This window comes from Plectrocnemia conspersa, unplaced genomic scaffold (genome assembly GCF_051122295.1).
Source record: "Plectrocnemia conspersa isolate PC_06_02 unplaced genomic scaffold, ASM5112229v1 ptg000010l, whole genome shotgun sequence".
In the NCBI taxonomy this organism is placed as follows: Eukaryota; Metazoa; Arthropoda; class Insecta; order Trichoptera; family Polycentropodidae; genus Plectrocnemia; species Plectrocnemia conspersa.
In genome coordinates this window covers 18723213-18737300 of record NW_028277174.1, presented here as the reverse complement: position 1 = coordinate 18737300, position 14088 = coordinate 18723213, and the positions used below count along the sequence as shown (strand labels likewise).

At 28.3% G+C, this 14088-nt stretch overlaps 2 long non-coding RNA genes across 2 annotated transcripts; one reads left to right on the top strand and one right to left on the bottom strand.

The window, feature by feature from the left end:
• The first annotated feature begins 204 nt into the window (after nt 1-204).
• On the top strand, nt 205-4524 carry LOC148230818 (uncharacterized). Its single transcript, XR_015811075.1, has 2 exons — nt 205-1067; nt 1137-4524. It is a non-coding gene; the product is annotated as an uncharacterized LOC148230818 (long non-coding RNA).
• Nucleotides 4525-6040: 1516 nt separating this feature from the next.
• Nucleotides 6041-8633, bottom strand: LOC148230817 (uncharacterized). The gene is made up of 2 exons (XR_015810957.1): nt 7484-8633; nt 6041-6365 (listed from the first exon to the last, which is right to left on the bottom strand). It is a non-coding gene; the product is annotated as an uncharacterized LOC148230817 (long non-coding RNA).
• Nucleotides 8634-14088: the final 5455 nt, after the last annotated feature.

Sequence of the window (14088 nt, the reverse complement as noted above, 5' to 3'; positions counted from 1 at the left end):
ATTTTATTTTATATACAACCTTTGTCATATCAGTGTAGCATCTTTTAAATCTATTGCTTAATTATTCACAAATAAGCAAAATAATTTCTCATGTAGTTTTAACTGGTTTTATAATAAATATGTATATATTGTATACATATAATACAGACCAATTAGTCGTTCTTTTATGCTTACTAATTGATTCAAAAGGGATAGCATTCAAAAGGAAAGAGCGACCGTCCTGCTTTGTGTTTTTATTCACCAGTATTTTATTTTATATCATAAATTAATTTATATAATAGTATAGAGCAGTGATCCTTTAATATTGTTGTTCTGTGGCCCTTACCTATTTTTTTATACATTAAAAATATATTGTATATTATAATTAGTTGCATAATTAAAATACATTCACTTGTAAAATACCCTAGAAATCTTATTTTTTCTAATTTTTTACAAACTTGTTTTAGAGCCTATGTATGATCAATATTCTAAAGATTAAATTAAAATTTGTATATTTCCCATGTGATTAGCTAGCACCATAAAAACAATAATTAATTGATCCATTTACCCTTTCAATCTAGTTTAAAATATAATTCTCTCTTCCCAAGATAGTTTAACTTTAACTTGAAATGTGCATTCCAAATAATATACATATATGAGTATGTGTATGTATATATATATACTATTGCATAATTGTTTGTATTATTTTTACACTACGTTATACAAATTTAAATGCGATCGAAAATTTTGTTGGGGGCCAATTTATTTGCTCACAAGCTGGCAACACTGACGTGGCGGTGCCGAAATCATTACTTTATTTTCCTGTGGCGACCACGGCGGGAGTACAATTATAGCATTCAATGGCAATGCATTATAACTATCATCTACAAACTTCGGTAAATACTACTGCAGCGGCCCAATCTGTGTTAAACTGCCGACCGCCACCATTCATTTGCCAAACAAAATTTAGATATTTTTTTATTACTTTTGTTATTGAAGCATATTTATATGAACCAAAAGTTCAGTAGATTTCCAGTGTAATCTAGTTTTATTTTTATTGAAAATTTTAAGCAATGAGACCTGATATTGTTTTTTATTTGTCAGTACTTGGATACGCGAAAGAATGCATAAAAGTACACAACGCTGGTCATTTTCAGTCTTTAATTTATTTCGTAACTTCCTTAAAAATCCTGACTCATAAATGTAAGTAATGTATGAATAGTTCTTTTGGGTATGAATCGCAAATATTGTGCCAAAATTCTGTGTTTACTTTCTTATTGAACATATCTTTTGTCCAATAATCAGTTTTAAGCTCTAGAAAATTATCTTGACAATCATCAGGATTTTTTTCAACTGACAATTTAAATAATGAACTAAACCCAGTTAAACACATTTTACAATTATTTTAAATGCTAACTTTTACACAATCTTAAAATACCGATTTTTCCTTAGCTTAGCTGGTGTTACATCTGTAACAACAGCTGTGCTAACAAAATATTTTTGATCTAAAGAAAGAGTAAACCTAGTCCAAAATATCTAAGGCATTGAAAGTTGTTTCAATAGGAGAACCAAATAGAAATTCCTCTTAGATGAACATGAGTAAACATGTTGCAAACACCTGCAACTAAGAACACTATGCTACATAAGTCGATTCATTGAGTTGATTTGAAAGTAAACCTGATGCTGGATATGTCCTGTACAACCTGATCCTTGATGTCAAATGGCAAATGAAACTGCTGCAAGGTTTTTCTTCAATATATTTCAAGATTTTAAAAGTGCAAGGTTTAATCAAAGTTTGCCCAGTTGCTTTTTTATGTTATTTTATTTTTAGTGCTACAATATAGAAAGCACAATGATCTTTTAGTTTTTTTTTGAACACTTTAGTTTCAATTTTTTGGGAGCTTTCTCAGACGCTCAAAAAGATTTGTGTCGTTGATGAATAGTTTAAAAATGTTGCTTTAATTTTGCTAGTTTTATAAATCATTTAATAAAGCTATAATATAAACAACACATCGAGTCTTTCTTCCCCATTGGTGATGATGGAGTATGTATATATTAGCCTGTATAGGCTGCAGTCCACCACACACAAATGATCAGTTTTCTTCTTAGAATATATATTTTCATCGCGAGTAAGAAAGAAATACTGTATTTATACGAAATAAAAGCAAGAAAGAACAAAATGTTCCTTTGTGAATATTATGTATTTAATATGCTTTCATGATTTTCCTAATGTATTTAAATGCAAATAATTATTTCGTTGCTTACTTAAAAGATTTTAGGGAGTTCTTAATATAAACTTCAAGATTTTTTAACAGTGTTTCGTACGCTTAGAGAAAAATATATTTAAGTATATCTTTAATTGTTACGTATGTATTTCTTTGCAGCGATATTATTTGCAGCCTTTGATCCAAGTTCGAGCCTTTAAATCAAATCAATTATTTCGTGGCATTAACTGGCACGTCAAAGTGCTTTAAATAATTGACAAACATCTGTGCTATACGATACTCTATATAACTATGATATTTTCTTAAGCTGTGGACTCGATAACACTTAGTTCGTTAGTTAGTGTAGTCCTATGTAAATTCTGAAATGATTGTTACACACCAGTGGTCCATGGACACCGTGCACCATAATTCCGTGTGGTGATCGCTGGGACAAAATCGCGGTCCTGATTCTGTGGACAAACCCGGATGTGTTCCGATCACGGCTATCGTGATTAATAATTTTGCCTGATTGCTCCCCAATCTCTGGATTTGTCCACAATCACGCGTCTGCTACTGCAATTTTGATATGCTTCAGTTACGCGACCGCTAATTTGCAATTAACGTATAATACAACATGCATAACGAATATCCAATTTGCTAATTGTGTTAATTTAGAAACGTACCTTTATATCCACTACGTATATATACATACAAAGTTAAAATGTATGCAGATTTTTTAATCGATTAAAAACACGCGCGATAGGAAAAAGAAACAGCAACATTGCGTTTGTAGTGTTTTTAAATTGGAATGTTAATTCTAAAAAAATATTTTTTTACCTATATAAGTCGTTTGGTTATTGTCGATAAGATTTAAGGGTTACAATTTCGTCTTTTATAATTATCGTTCACTGTGTTTTTGAAAATCTAATGACTAAAACTTTTTGACTGAATTTTTTTATTGTCGTCTTTTTCGGTTTGTTTTCAACAAAATCTTCGCTAATGGTCTAACGGCGTTCGCTCTTCCTCCCCCGGAATTTCGTCCTCAGTTACCGAAAGTGAGCCAATTAATTAGTGTCATGTTTCAACTATAAAATATAAAATCTTTGAAAAAATACGGTTTCTATGAAAAGATAATAAAGTTTAATATAATAAAAAAGCGGTACGATGAGCTTTTGGCGCAAAAAAGTTGCGGCGTAATATTTGATAACGTTTAATTGAAAAGGGGAAAGTTTGAATATCAAATTTAAATTAATTTTCATAGAATGGCTTAATGGTGTGGTTTGGTTTTTGTCAGGTTTTTGTACATAAACATAGCCTAATGTATAGTTTTGATGATAACGATCGAGCTATAAATAGAATAAACCCTTTAATTAAAACAAAAAGCAATATAAAAAGTGACGTAATAATTTAACGTTGGTATTACAAATTAATTGTGTCCATAATTATCGAATGTTTGTTTGAAAATAAATTTTAATAAATTTTAATAAACTTATATTAGAAAAAGAGAGTACCATTTTTAATATAGTTTTTTCATAAACATGAAGCAAGATGTGTAGTGGAAAATAACGTGACGAGAGTAGCTCGTTATAAAGGGTGCTAGTGTTATATTTTTTAAATACGAATCAGCTTAATTGAAATTTGCATACTTTTTCCAAAGCGAAATAGATGAATTTTCCTGAATATATGAAAGTTAAATTTGCCCGGTGGCGCTTGTGTAGCTTTTGATATTGTCGGTGAACTTTTCACTAACTGCGTTAGAAAAATATTTTTTTTTTACTTGAATTGTTTTTTATTGTGAGGGATGTATTATTTAACGAACATATATTTGTAATTATTAAATAATATAATCAAAATTATTGTCAAACTGGCGTTCTATTATATAATATGATTCGAGAATAACTTTTGAATCTATGATAGGGTTCTAACATAAGGTCAGGCGATGGTTTGATAAACATTTTAAATAGTTTTTTTATAAACCCTAATTCTGATTATATTTAACATAAATAATGTGCTTCTAAACGACATGAGCTTCTCATTCGAAATGTCTTGTAGATATTACTTGAAGAAGTAATAAAAAATATAATAGTAAACTTATTCTTGTTTTAATAATTTATAAGATTTTTTTACACTTTTTTTAAATGATTTATTACGATTAAGTTTTTAATTATTAATTTTTTTAGAAGCTTTACTAAGAAAAGTAGATTAAATATTAATGTACAGTGAGTTCTCGAGTTACGACGGGGTTCCGTTACGACGGGGTTCCGTTACGTCGAGTTACGACCACCTTGGTCGTAACTCGAAAAGGTCGTAAGTCGAAAATCATACAAAAAATAATCAAAAACAATGCATACATGCGAAATACAAAAAAATACTCTTATTGCTGACTTCAAGTTGTTAACTAAATACTTTTTAGCAAATATCTACATAAATAATTTATTTATAAAAATTGATCTAGAGTATTTTTATCATCTGTGCTACTGATATCCATTGTTAATTCTTGAGATTTTTCAGCGAGTGCAGTGATAGTGCTTGTTTTTCTTAAAAAAACGTCCAGTTTTGTTGGTACAGTTTGTTGTTTCTTTTCTACTACATTATGGATTTTTACAATATTTAATTAATGACATAGATGACTTGTCTTTTTTCTTGTTTAATTGTCAAATGATAATTTTTATTAAAATAATTGAAATTTTAAATTAATTTGATTAAGCCTTGTTTATTAATTATTTTATAAAGTTAGGTATAAAGAACAAGTATGCAAACCGGGTACTCACAAATAAAATTATTTTAATAAATTTAGCAATTTGTTGAACGATTCTTGGAAGTGTTTGTAATTACATACGTGAAAAATTAGTACCGATGAGTTTTGCATCTTGTGAAAATGTAATCCTTTTTCATATTGTGAAAAACTACTTTTATAATATGCTGATTCCCACGCAGAGTGGTTTATTTTATTTAACTTTCAATGCAGTTTTTAGAATACCAAAACAAAGAAAAGGCCGATTAGAGTAGTTGAGAATATATTTTTTACTCACAAAGGTAAATTGTTATTTATTTTGTAATGTGATAAATTCTTTCTGTTTTTAATAATTTTTAATGTATTTATATATACGTATTTTATAGTATTAAAAAAATATTTTTTTATAGTACTTTTATAAAACAATATTTATTTTTCAAATAAATTGGAAAAGATATCAGAAAAAAACATAATTTATGATTAAATATGGGTTCATCAATGACATACTTTATTTAAATAAATTTAATATTGTTTAATTGGTATATAAGAGATAAAAAGTAAATTTAAAGGGTTGTTCGTTCCCTCGATTTACCCCAGACTGTGTAAAACAACATCTTTGTAAAAGTTCTCGAGAGTAAGAAACAAGAGCGTGTATAATATCTCAATGTATAATAGTTTTTCTTGTCTGAAAGTTTGTTTTACGGTGTAGCGAAACAGTTTTAATGGAGTGCCATGCCTAAATTTATTATCGAAGTCACATCAAACTTAAATTATATGCATTTTAAAAATAATACTTCTTTTAAGTATTTCGTAAATAATAGGAAAAAAGTTTTTGTTACATTTAAAATTAAAATAATAGTTACTAAAAGTTGGTGTCTTTTTATGAATAGTGCTTAAAATAATGATGGACTCATATATTTTGTAAACTACTGATGGTTATGTAACAGTTTAATTATTTATTATCAATAATCACTTAATAAATATAAATTTGATTAAAATAAAATACCACAAAATAATTTCTTTATATATTACAAAAGTGCTTTAAATTTGTTATATTATATATACATTGAATTTTATAAATTAAATCTATTTATATATGAAACTTTAATTAATTAAATAAATTGTACTGACAATATAATTTATCAACAATACAAAGGACATTGTAATTAAACTAAATATTTGATCGTTAAATATAAACGTCTCTTGGATAACAAAATCAAAGTATTTTGATGTAAATATAATAAATAATTCGTTTGTAGTAATAACTAATAAAGATATACTATTACATTTTAAAGATAACAATAAATATGTATTATTAAAATGGAAAAGATGTATATACTTTTCTTAAAGTAGTTTGTATTGCTTTATTATAATTGAACAATTGTGTAACAATATTACATATGCTTAATAAAGCAGATAATACCATAAAAGTAGTTATAAAATACAAACTAGAGTCTCCAATTCGAGTAATCGAGTACTCGATAATCGAGTATACTTGTCTATTTTTCAAGTACTTGATAATCGAGTATTTTGAAAATTACTCGATTAATACTCGAAATTAAAAAATTTTGAAATATTTCAGAAACAAAAATAATTTTAACTCGGTCCGGTAAAGGTTAACGTCTTGCTTTTATTTGGCGTTTATGCCCGAAGTCCCGAGTTAGAGCGGTTACTATCAGGTATAATTTTTTCATAGTTCCATAGTTGCATAGTTCCGGTCGTCGGCTATGTTAGTGGGTACGACGGAGAAATTTCTTTTGTGTTTTCTGTTCGACAGTCCCGACTTATCTAATTTATGGCAATGAACAATATGAAATATCAACAAAAATTTTTTTAGGTTTTATGACTATGCAGTTGTAGCGTAAAGTGTTGTCAATTGTTTATACTGATCCCTCAGCTTAAAATATAAATCAAAACAATTGTGTGTTTTAAAGGCATTTAAAGTACAGTCAGTTCTTTGCGAACCGTTTAACTCTAGAGTGAAAGGGATTCACCCAAATACATCTTCGAAGGATATAGATTTAAATTCTTCGCATTAATCAGAAGGAGTAAAATATTGTATATTGTTAAGAAAAAAAATTTATTCAAGAAGAATTACAAAATGCTATTTTGTCAATAGTCGAAGGAAATAAGAGAAAAGCAGAGAAGGGAATGAAAGAAGAGAACATAAAAAGAGAGTTCAAAAAATTTTATATCTATAAAAAGCGAACAGATATAAATTAGAAGCCTTATCCAACGCGTTAATGACAATAAGACCAACATCAATAGCAACGGAAAGGGTTTTTTCCATAACGGGAATAATAAAACCAAAGGTTAGCAGTAATATTAAATTCGAGACACTTTTTGCATTATTGTTTTTAAAATGTATGTTCGTGAAGTTAAAATAATTGTAAAAATTAACATACTAAGTATTTTATTAATTTATTTATATGTGCACGAATTTGAATAATAGCTATTTTGGTACATTTGGTAAATACTCGAAAGTACTCGAGTACTCGAGTATTTTAAAATTTTAATATTCGATACTCGAGTAGTTGATGGTTCGAGTAATTGGAGACTCTAATACAAACATATTTAATTGTAAAAGTATGTTTAAACAAAAATAAATTTTCCAGTGTAACTTATAGTATTTAATATGAAACAATTTACATATATTTTGTATTATGTATTATATAAAAAAATATAAGTACGGTTTAGGAAATATTGTACGAATGTGTGGGTTTATATAGATAATGTAATATCATCCCTAAGATAATCCGTATAAAAATTCAGCAGATTTACATTTTTATTTCATGCTATTTTATGATTTTTATTGTTGTTGTATTATACATTAATTAAGCATAAAACACCAGTATTTTTTATAGTATTAATTACACATTTGAGTAATCAATTATATGTTTATTTATGTTTAAGGCATATAGAAATCAGGTTTCTTTATTGATTGTTTACAGGCGGCGTAAATTAAATAAAGCAAAATTCATTTGCGCGCACTCTGATGATAAACGAGTCTTGTGTAGTGTTCTTTTATTAGATTATAAAATTACATTTTTTTGGTTCCATCGAGGCAAAGCCATCGCTAGATACCTTCTACCCCCGTTTTCGCATTAATCATATTTTATTTGCGTTTTCCCACGACAGGGACGCAAAATGCAATTAACTTTCGAGTTCCACAATCCTCACTTAATGTACAGACTTTATGCTGCAAACGTGCCCATTTTTTATCCTAGACCCCACTTTATTTTGAAAGTTAACGTAATTTAATTATATTGCCTCACTATTAGACGTGACATATTTTTTTGGCGAGGAGAAGATGATGTAAAATGTGTTAATACAAGGTTAACTGCTTATAAAAAACAACATGCTAGATGTTTGGCCAAAAAATAACTAAAATGCGTTTCTTACTATTATATAATCTAGCAAATGTTTTCAATGCAACAAATTATTTTTAACAAATACATTCAAAGATAAAATAACTTTTTCATCTTAATGTCTTTATTTTCACCATAGATCATGTTTTAAAATCTATTATCAAATTTTCAGAATAAAATGTATTTGTTCGAAAGTCGCAGAATGGGACCAATTAAACATATTAAAAAAAAGAAGTACAAGTACAGTATAATAAAAAAGGATTGTTTAAAGTACTGAATGTTTAAAAATTTCTTTCAACATAGTTTTTCAATTTAAATATAGTTTTGAAACATTCAGGTCGTAAAAAATAAGATAAGTTTTTAAAAAAGTCGATTGATTTTTTTATATGCATGTCAGAAGAGTATCAAAGATAATATATTATACTAGAGATATGACGCTAAAATTTCCTATCTGGCGCAGATAACGCTTCAAAACGAATATTTATGTTTGGCACGTGCTCAAATGCTAGATAACAAATAAATGGGAATTTTATTTATTAAGAAGGAAGTTATTTTTAACAGCTGCAATAATAACTGATACGTTGATATAGAAACGCTGTGTTGTAGCTATACATCGTATAATTTGCAAGTCGTCTTTACGACTCGAGTTAACTCTTGGTGATTCACATGTGACTGGACTAAATCGGACGATTGAAGTGAAAATACTATTTAACTGTTATTCTCCAGACTTCGGCGTGTCCGAAATATAATGTATTTATAAGTCAGATGCAATTTTCTGTTTTTGAATTCCAAATTGAATATTGTCATAAAAATGAGAGCAGCTCAACAATTTTTCTGCCTGGTTTTTATCCGTGTCTATCGATTAATTATAGGGCAATACTAGTACCAGATTCCCTTTATTATATGATTGCTTTCACCTATTGCGGTGATTTTGCGTCACGTTTAATTTAATACATTTGTTTGTATATTTTTGTGGAGCGGTTTATCTTTCTTAAAGTCATTAAAAATTTTGTATTTTTAACACGTGTCATGACAAAATTTTTTTTAAAAGCGCCAATTGCGCTTGAAAGGATTTTTTAGCGTCATATTGCTAATCTTTTTGATAAAGCATCTTGCACAATTTTTGTTAGTTATTTCTAATAAAATGAAATGCACAATTCTTAAATTACTTATTCATATCTATAGGTAAAAATATAATAGTAGTAGTCTCATTATTACAATTTTTTTTATATATTATATGTACGACCTAGCGTAGTTTTAATTAATTACGATATTCCTCCGTGAGATTAGGAAAATCTATGTAAAACTAATATATCAGTAATTCCGATCTTTCAGACACAATATAAATTAAAAAAACACCAAAGTTCATATGTGATTCGAACATAGGTCGTTTAAAATAATAACCATCGTCTTTATTGACTTTTTTTTAGAAAACAGCTGATTTCGGTCAGAAAATTTCAACTTTGTGTCTACTGCTTCGATTTCGTAACTTAGTGATAAAGTATTGATTTAATTAAGTATATTCAATATTATATTATAAATAAAATATTTGTTTTAAAAATTCTAAAAAGTTTTCTGCTGAAGTAGCAACTGGAGTTCTTCTAAGCCCAATTCTCCATATAATCTATTTGCGAAAGTATTTTTCCTAAAGCAAATGATGATGTACCAAAAATATAACTTATAATATATTATACTGTTCCTTTTCTGTGTTGTTGACATGAAGTGTGTAAAAAGGGTTTCCCGAAATAGATTTTCAGCCAAGCAAATAATGAAAATATTAGAGACATGACAGTAGGTGTCAACTACTAAGCAAAATAAATAATAATAAAGTAAAATATTACGAATACAGCAATTAGTAATATATGCGTATTTTATAGAAAAGTACAAATTCTGAATCGATATTGGATCATACAGTTATTATAATATATAAAGATTTTTTTATGGCACTTCTAGTATTTTAATTGAGAGAAAACGCTTTTAAAAAATCATACAAAATTTTTCAAATATTAGTTAGGGGGTCAATGGCTGATGATTTTATTTATATTATGTTATATAAAATTAAAATCTGGAAAGAGGAGGAGAATATTCTTATTATACAGTTTTTGTGATACATTATGTGCTCGTCGATGATTGCGTTCTATCTGCTAAGCTTTTTTAATGCGCGGCTCTTTATGATATCCGAGCAAAAAGAGACAGATCCAATTTGGTGAAGTTCCATCAGCGGGAACTTTTAAATGGATTAAATCTTTAATAGGGATTCCCTTTCTGTGGAGGTAAGTAATTTCAACGTGTATCAACCGATACCCTGATTGAAATTGCCATGTCGTCGTATGCAAATGCTCGAGTTGCGGGCACAAAGGCGAAATATCGCTTTTTTTCTCCTCAGGGCGAAAAGAAAATTTTCCAAAAATCGATCTCAGGGGCGGCTTTCGCATTATAAATATTAAGGGAAATTAGGAGAGCGTTTCTGTTCGTGATTTTTATTTAATAATTTCAATGTGCCGCCGGCTAATTTGAATATATTAATACGCTTGTTTTTTGCTAGGCGTTTCGTTTGTAATGAAAAAAAGAGATTTATTTTTTCATGAAGAAGAAATAAGGAACTTGAAACGCTTTCTTAGCAGGCGTCCCTCTCACCGCGATATCGTTTACTTTATTATTCAGCAATTAGTTTTTTATAAATTTAAAAAAAAATACAACCTTATAATTTTTTTGGTTTCTACGTATATTAGAGTTTAGATAGCTTTGCAAACGTTTTGCTCCCAGTTATATCGTTTGGTTGAAATATAGCAGAAATAATCCCTCAAGTCAATTATTGTCCCATTTAGCGACTTATATGTTGCCATGGTAAAGGCAAATCATATTTGAATTAAAGCCTATTGAAGTGAAATGGCAAATTACTAGTAATTTATGATGTTCTGCGTATAACGCAATTATCGTCTTTATATCACTCAATCATATACTTGTTTATTGCACTTACGGCTACGAACCTTAAGGGTTATAGTGTAATGTGGTACACTTGAATACAGAGAATTTAATAACTAGATAACTTGAAGCATGTAATTTGTTGAGTAGAATAAATATACTGCAATTTTTTAATCAAGAAATCGTTTCGCATTAATTGAAAAAAAAACAACACCCCCGTGAAGAGAATAAAATCATGATATCAATAAATAGTTTTAAATGAGTAATGTTATGTAAATATGTTATGTGTAATGTTATGTGCCCGTTTTTTATCTATTCATTTTCTATTTACTATATGTCAATACTACTGCGACATTTAGTAAACATTTTGATAGTGAAAAATGGGTCATAAAAATAAATAACCTAAGATAGATTACCGAGTTTGTCAGTAGCTCTTTAACGGACTGGCTTAGGTTAATATGAAGCGTTCTATGATACATCACTCTGAATGAAGTTCAATATTGTTTTTTTATATGTTTAAATCACTAAGTAGTCTCTCGTTTTGAATGTACCAAAGGGAATTTGTGATAATTTTTTTGGCTGTACCCAAAAGATGAATCCCGTATGTCTAAATCGGTTTTAGTATTATTTTGTAGCTCAAAAGTTTATTTAGTGATAATTCTAACCCTTGGCTATGAAGCCAATACAATTTTTAAGTTTTAACTTAGTTGATTTCTCTTGGCCCAGATCTAGATGTATCCCCAGCTATTTCACCGAGTGTTTTTTCTTTTCACTGTGAAGGTTATTTGTATATATTTAATTTAATTTACATTAACTCTTCATGCTTAAAGCCAATTTTGGATATTGTTTAGACTTTTTTGAAGGCATTGTAAATTAGCTGCAGGGTCTTCATGTTTGTGTCATCAGCTTATGTGACAGTTGTAGTGTCCACCTTTTAGGTCCTTTAGGTAATCTTACTTTTAGGTCCAATTTCATGATTGTATAGTAGACGCGCGGAATGTTTTTTAATTTGTAGAAAAAACCATCATGTCATACTTTATCGACGATTAAGAAATACCGCAGAAAAATATTTTTTATTGATTGTCTGAACGATTCTATTCGACAGTGGCGTGTTGATAACAAAGACCGAATTGATGTTCCGGAATTACCTTATTTTCTTCCAATATTGATTTTTGTATTTTCGAACAATTTTTCAATCGGCAAAAGTCTAATGGGTCTATATGAAAATACACTTTTAGGGGGCTTTCCAGGCTTGAGAATGAGTATTGAGTAATTTTCCATTGTCATTGAAAATATCGCAATCTAATAATGACATTATAAATGTATGTGACAAACCTCATGGTTGAATTAGAGAGTTTTTTCATGACCGTTACAGGGATTGAGTCATAATCGGGAGAATTTTTGTATTGATTTTTTTTTCAAAAAAAAAATGCATGGTTAAAAGGTCCATAACTGAATAATTAGCTACCTGTATAATATATATGTAAGTTTAAACTAGAAATTTGCAGCATAATGATATGTAAGAAATCATGTAGTAAGGGTGTCCTATTTGATAGTTTATAGTGTGGGATAAACATAGACAAAGTTTTAGTGTATATTATATTCACATAGATTCAGGTTAGCTAAACTAATTTTAATGCGTAGATGTCAGTTGTATTTTATAAAGTTCGACATCAGAATTCAAAGTAATTGCATAAAAAATATTAAGCCAGACTAATTTATAGCGGAATCACATTTAATTGCTTGATCTTTGAATCAGAAAAATAATATTTGATCTATAGAGCTCTAATTTTTTTTATATTTGTAATCGTTTACGTGATCATCATTAAATACGATAAACTTTTTGTCGTCTGCAAGATCTCTATTTCAAATAAAAGTCATTTTCTAATTTTTGAGATAATTTTATAATTAAAACCCGATACAGTCAGCATTTGCTTTTTTAGTAGCTGATGTTAAGATACATATTTAGTTGTAAGCATATTTAAAAACAATAATAACATTATTATCAATGAAAATAATACCACCACAATAATCATATTTAGCAAATTAAATTAATATACATTTCGTTCTCAACTGATCACAGAATGCTAGAGTTGCTCGTTAAATACGTTTATGCTTTTACTTTTACGATTTTTTTGAACTTCCTTGTATACAAATGCTCATTTTGGAAATGTAAGTTTTTACTCTCTCTCGTGTCCCGCGGCATTCTGTGGAGTTGCCGTGCAACTATTCTATAGTAATGACGCATGCCGCATCGATAGATATAAACTTTAATAATTACTTAAATACAGTTTAAATAATACATTTTATATTTTAAAAACAATAATTAAATATGTGTTTGCAATTAAAAAATATTTTTAATCTCTACGAGAGAATTTCGTTAAATAGTATTTTTTAACATACCGTTTTTATTCGAAATTATTAGGTGGGCTCGAATATGTTGCATAAAAATACAACCCTGCTCCAAATATGAGGCAGGGGTACATTGTAGTATAGTTGATAAGATATATCATATAATATAAAATAATTATATTTTATAGCACAGAAACAGATCATGTAATCATCTATTTTTACAACCACTTTTCACACCGTTAAACTATCTTTTTTATTTCCTTCGGTTGTGATTTCAGACATATATTTATACAGGAGTTTTAGAATCAATTGCTTTCATGCTTATGTTAATTAATACATTAATATCTATAAGTCTTCTTATTCGCGTGGAAGTGTAAACAATATTAATTTTGTGCTTCTCAGCATCCACCATACCCACAACATGTGATATTAAATATATTTGTGACATTATCAAGAACTTTATAGAAATACGCATATTTTTCCAATTATGGTATTCATATGTAAATAGCAAATTTTATATATGTTT